Source organism: Emydura macquarii, unplaced genomic scaffold (assembly GCF_026122565.2).
Source record: "Emydura macquarii macquarii isolate MOO-44397 ecotype Brisbane River unplaced genomic scaffold, CSIRO-AGI_Emac_v2 contig_1876, whole genome shotgun sequence".
Classification (NCBI taxonomy): Eukaryota; Metazoa; Chordata; order Testudines; family Chelidae; genus Emydura; species Emydura macquarii.
In genome coordinates, this window is record NW_027132013.1 from 31,171,310 (window position 1) to 31,177,309 (window position 6,000).

At 43.1% G+C, this 6,000-nt stretch overlaps 1 protein-coding gene across 1 annotated transcript in view; it reads right to left on the reverse strand.

Annotated features, from left to right (window-relative positions):
- The window catches only part of STXBP6 (syntaxin binding protein 6), a 222,573-nt gene extending 220,308 nt beyond the window's left edge, over positions 1 to 2,265 (reverse strand). Inside the window, exon 1 of the mRNA XM_067558075.1 lies at positions 2,073 to 2,265. The gene's annotated coding sequence lies outside the window, so the exon portion shown is untranslated. The remainder of the gene's footprint in view (positions 1 to 2,072) is intronic.
- Positions 2,266 to 6,000: the final 3,735 nt, after the last annotated feature.

Consider the following 6,000-nt stretch of genomic DNA (forward strand, 5'->3'; position numbering starts at 1 on the left):
GTTTGTGCCTTCAAAGGGACATTTATTCTCTTTTGGGGATAGTAATTAAATGGTATTAGAATAGATGCCTACACCTACAAAGAACCCTGCAATTAAGAGGACACAGGAAAATTGTAGAAACTGTCTCTTGCTAAATGTCCAGTGCTGTTTAGTCATCCAATTTAATGCTCCACCAATTGGGTGGAACCTCTATGCCTGTTTCTTTCCTGTGACACCTAAAGAAGAGAAGAAAAAGAGATAGTAGGTTTTAGTGACCTCCTTCATAGCAGTGTGCTGCAGCCCTGATTAGATATGACTAGCAGAGGAGAGTCAAGGTAATGCACTGCCCATCCTCCAATATTTCAGTAAGGGGAGATGGAAGAATCTATTCTTCCAGGTGAATACCAACAGCAGAATATCTGAAGAGGTGCCAGCACTATTCCTGTCAGATGGCCTAGGATGAGAGAATCTTTTAAGTATTTCTTTGTGAAGTTGCAATGGGTATTGAATTTTGGTTCTGCTCAAGCAATAAAAAGTGATAACATCTCCACTGCTTCAAAATAAAAACAAAGGATAAAATGAAGGCACTCCTCAAAAATCATCTGTATTAACAGAGAATGAGGTTAAAAGGGGACATTCAGATTATTTGAACCATAAAAAATAGGCTGTTTGTTTCTTCTGAGAGGAAACAAAAGGAGGGAAAGGAGCAGAATGGGAGAACTGGACTCAATTTTTTTTAAAGCAAAGATTCCATTGCAGTGTTTCGGATCTTAACAGCACTATTGTTCTAGTGCAGGAGAAACACTGAAGCTAGCTATAAAGAAAAGTGAGGCTTGCAAATCCAGTGGACTGTCCACCGTAGATGAAATGGAAACCAGCAAACAGGCAACATAATGATGAACAAAAGTAACATTTGCAACCAAGTGTATTGTTTTAACGTGTTTTGTAAGTAACATGCACAAAGCAGTTTAAGGCATCATATACTTATTTTTATCCCGATCTTTATCCCTTTAAGAATCTCACCCTTGGAGATGAGGGGAAAGGACTACTTCTAGACCTCAATCATTTCTGGAACAATTCCCTACTAGCACTCTCTACATTTCACAGCACTTCTCTGCTATAGGAAAAGCACCTGACTGGGACTTATTTAGCTACTGAGCAGAAAGACTACAAGGAAGCAGGAAGGTGAAGACCACAGGAGCCTTCTCTTTCGCTCTCCTGGTCCCTCAGCTTTAAAAGCTTTAGAAGAGTGGAGAGGCCAAGGGTAGAAAGACTGGGTCAGACTCGGATCTTGGTTACTCCAATAGCTCCGGCGACTCTGTCCTGATTTCCATAAGATGTGCAGCCCGTTGCAAAGTCGCAGCTGGGGTGCCCTCCTTCCCCAGCGGGCCCCCACAAAAATCTCACCCCATGCCGTTTAAGTAGGCGAACCACCACACCATAGCCACTGCACACCCGCCGCATTCAGCCACGAGAAGCCCATTCAAACTCTCCGCCTGTAATTAATATTTAACTTTTGCTACACTAGTAAACGCCAACCCAGGAATGCGGACAAACTAACCCGCCCCGACCCCACCGCAGGCCAGGGGAGCTGTGCCACCGACATCAACCGGAGCCGGATCTGGCCCTCCAAAAAAAGCACCGTGCCAGGCAGTTCTCCCCGTGCCAGAGGCTGATCGCAGCACGTAACGACGGGCTTTTCCTCGAAGACGCGAAGGGAAGCCAGGCAGTGCGTTTACACCGGGACACCGAACCTCGGCGCGGGCCACCCAACCTCCCCAGCACTTCCCCCATCTGCACGTGTTGGGGGCTCCAGAGGCGGCGGGCTCACCCCACGCTGCTACTTCTCTACACTTCGCGGGAGAAGATCGCCGGGCAGCGTCCGAACCCAACACACCCTCCCGGTGAGGAGCAAAACCAGCGAGGGACAGCCACTAACCGCAGCCTCTCCACCATAGGAACTTCAGGGCAGCTCGACTGCCTGACACGGGCTGCTGCCACCCGCAAAGCAAAGCCTCCCGTAACTACTGCAGCAGCCGCCGCCGCCCCGCTCTGCCCGCGTGTAACTCCCGGCTGCAGCGGGGCAGACCTACCTTTCCGCCCGGATCCTGCCGCTGCTCTCTGCGCTGCGCGCTCCGACCGGCTCCGGGCCGCCCGCGCTCTGCTGGCACTCCGGCTGCCAGCCAAGGGGCAGGGCTCGAGCGCGCCGCTCCCTTCCCGGCCGGCTCCCGCGCCCGCCAACCCACCCACACTCAGTGAGCCGCCCGCAGCAGCGACCGCGCGGCCACCCAGCTGTCAGCCCAGAGGCGTGAGCGGAACCTCACGTGCAGATGCCGAGCCAATCCAGAGCGCGAGACCGCATTTCCCCTTCCCCCCCCCCAGCCGCGGTGAATTGTGAATCAGAGCTCGCTTCTTCACGTGTGGGACTGTCCAAAGAAGGATCCCAAGTGAGCAGCGTTTTGATCCTGCACCCTCCTCGCCACCAACTTCCAGTGCAGGCGGGGGGCAGCAGTTCCCTCTGAGAGATCGTGTAAAATGAAGTATGATCATAACTAATGCTGCTTGCCCAGGATTGAAAACGTGGATTCAAGGAAAACGAGAATGCGAGATGGAATGGGGAGAGAGATCTTGGAAAGAAGGAAACACAGAAACCTTTGATCGGAGAAAGTGCTGATCGTTCCCTGGTTTCCCTTCGTCGTTTGAACACTGAAGGTTAAGCAAAAGTATCAAGGCTGTCCATTCAACAACAAATAATCCTAAATTAAAAAAGCAAGTTTGTGAGAAAACCTAAAGGAAAAGTAAGGGTGAATGCCCTAAAAGGGGTTTAATTCTCTCCCTTGAAATCAGTGGGAGTTTACCTTTCAGGATCTGGGCCTTAAACTCAGTAATGCTCTGGTTCAAAACTAGAACTGGCCAAAAAATTCTATCACAATTTTTCCCCAGCAAAATGGCTATTTTGACAAAAACAGATGTTCACAAAAATGTCCATTTTTGTTTTTAAAAGTTACAGGTTTTTAGTAAAAAAAAAACAAAAAATATTTTGATTTTTCAACAAAAACCCATTTAAACTAAAACATTTTTGCTTTTGACAAATTTCACAACCTGCTTTATTAGTAGTTGCAGGATGGGGGCCTTCGTTGATTTCCAATATAGGAAGGCTTCTTGGTACAATTCAATGTACCAGGAGCAGCCTGGAGGACAAGAGTACAAAGCAAACACTATGAATGTGAGTGGCTTCACAAATGCACTCAGTCTCAGCGAGGCAACTGGCATGTTTGCAGGGCTGGGGCTTACATGTGGAATTAAAAGAATTCTGAAGAGGAGGGAAATCCAAACAACATGGAATTAATTTAGAAAATATAATTCTAGTTTTTTTGTATCATAAGCTTCACAATGCTAACTTTGCTGAGAAAAGCTGACATATCACCTAGTCTGGCAACAGAACGCACATCAATATGGGAAGGAACTTTTGCCTTACTGAACGAATGCAGGGACTAAATCTTAAACAGCAGTGCATGTTATGCTAGGAAGACAGTAACTATCAATGTAGGCCCTGATCCTGCAACCTTCTCTGCAACAATGGATGCATTCTGTCTGCATGGAGCCTCAGTTCTAAGGCCCATCTGTATGGAACAGCTTGCAGGATCAGGACCATATTTTGCTACGTGTTTTGTCAAATTACTTTAATATTAAATGAAGAAGATTTGTCCTACTTTTGGTGTGTCACATTGTGTTACCATACAATGTCACTGTGACATCAGTGCCAATGCAACATTTAAAAACAGGTAAACCAGCTAGTTTGAAAATCCTCTTGGTCTGCTTTCAAGTCTATAATGTTAAGAGGGTATTTTGTAACATTTTCAATTACAACATTTTTAAAAAAATTTACAGCGTTTGAGGAAAGTGATTTAGTTATTATACAGTTTTAGTCAAGAGCTTTATATTTACAATCGTTTTATCCAACACTGCAGCTAAACAGTTCACTAGCCACTTAGTTTTCAGTTTTGCTTCTTAATCAACTACAGTTCACACTAAAGTTAAGTGAAGCTTAATAATGGATCATTGTAGGGCAGGATTGGGCCCTGTATCATTACAACTTGTTAAATTTAGTTCATTTAGAAGTCAATCCAGAATCCATAGGAATCTATGGCTATGACTTCCATAGATTTCAGAATTTTGGATGGGGGCCTTGGAAAACATCCAACTAGTTGCCTCTGTGCTAGATTCTGTAGCAGAGCCTCCTCCAGGTGTCTGGCCTTCTCCCATTACGTAGCTGGACCAGTTATTTTTCATTTGGCCAACACTGGTCTTCCGTTTTCCCTGTTGTGAGGTTAAACTCTCAAATCAGGTCCTTTATTTCTGAGATTCTCATTGCCAGTATAGCCAGGTGTTTCCAGCACTCACAGATTTTTGATTAATGCACAGCCTTGGAAGGAAGTCAAGGGCAACTGGCCAGGACTTCCAAAAGGGTAAAGTCACATGCAGCCACAGCCATAGAAGCTAGCCCTCCTCACATCGCTATAAAATGCAGTATTGCTGACTCCAAGAAGTCACAAGTCAGGCCCCAAAAAAGATGAGATTGGCTTAAAAATCATGAGATTTTTCAAAATAATAGATATATCTTTTTTATTTCCTTTCCCGTTTTCTAAGCCTTTAAGGTACACTTGTGAGAATGAGTGTGAGAAACGAGTGTGGAAGATGTACCACAAAGAAACAATTCATATTACATAAGTAACACTGTGGAGTGCACAGCCCAGCCTATAGTAGATAAGCAATCACCTAAAACAAGTCTGCTGTTCCATCTAGGGAATCTGGTCTAGCAGCATCTTGAAACAGAAGAGAGAAGCTTCAATACTTTTAATATCAACAAGGATCTAATTTGCAGAGGACACCATTGTTATGCATGATTCTTTTCCCCCTGCTATATGATTTTTAAATCCGTATTGTGCAAAACGAAATACTATCAAAATATAGAATAATCTTTGTCATCTTTTTGTTCCATCTCCTCGCTTTTATCTCCTTGTGTTTACTCATTTCCCATTTGTATTTTAACTGGTATCCCTAACTGAAAGTTCAGAGGTATCCTAACTCTTACCTCCAATTGAACATCAAAAGTGTAACTAAATCTAAGTACTTTCCAAAACAATGGGCCTGATTCTCCTCTTGCATTAGTTTTCATTGATGTAATGCCATTGACCTTACTGGAGTTACTCTGGATTTTGGATAGTGTTAAGAGAGAGTATGGCTCTAAACTTTCCATAATAAAAATGAGAAGATGGAATGTGAGTCGAGTATGGATATGAGCTATGGAAAGCTCTGGCTAGTTACCAGTTACAAGTTTTAGAAAATGGAGATATTTTATTAGTTCTAATGGGCTCAACTATTAATTACAGGGCTTGCTTTACCAACTGTGTAAAACAACATTTCTGATTCACAGGGAAATTTGTTGTACATGGTTGTGATGTCATGTGCCTTCTTGACTGATACCTTAACAATGTTTATAATTTGACCACACAAATTGTAATTATATGTAATAAGGCAAGGAAAATACAATATAAAATTATATACCATTTGCATGGCACGCCTTTCTGCTAATCATTACTAAATGGTTATTGTCATAGCCATGTGAAGACATGCTGATAGAGTCTAAACAAGGACTTAGACACAGATATGTTTTCATAACAATTAGTTTGTCGCAGTTTTATGTTTGGGATTTTTTGGCTGGGGTTAGGAGGGGCGGTCAGAGTCTATCTCAAAAGCTTAAAACCTAATAATTTGAATTCATTTAAACAAATAAATAAATAAAACTTCAGGGGTATATTAAATACATGTATAATGTTTTATTGGTTCTCTGGTGTCCTTTTAAAAATAGTTTTCCAGTTTAACTAATACAAACATATTTCTTTTCTCAGAGGGAGCTGTCTCGTCCTATTGAAATTATGGTTTTGAATGGAAAGAAGAACATTAAAAGTCTAATGGCTATCAACAGATTTTTGGCTCCTTTCAAAAACCTGATTTGTT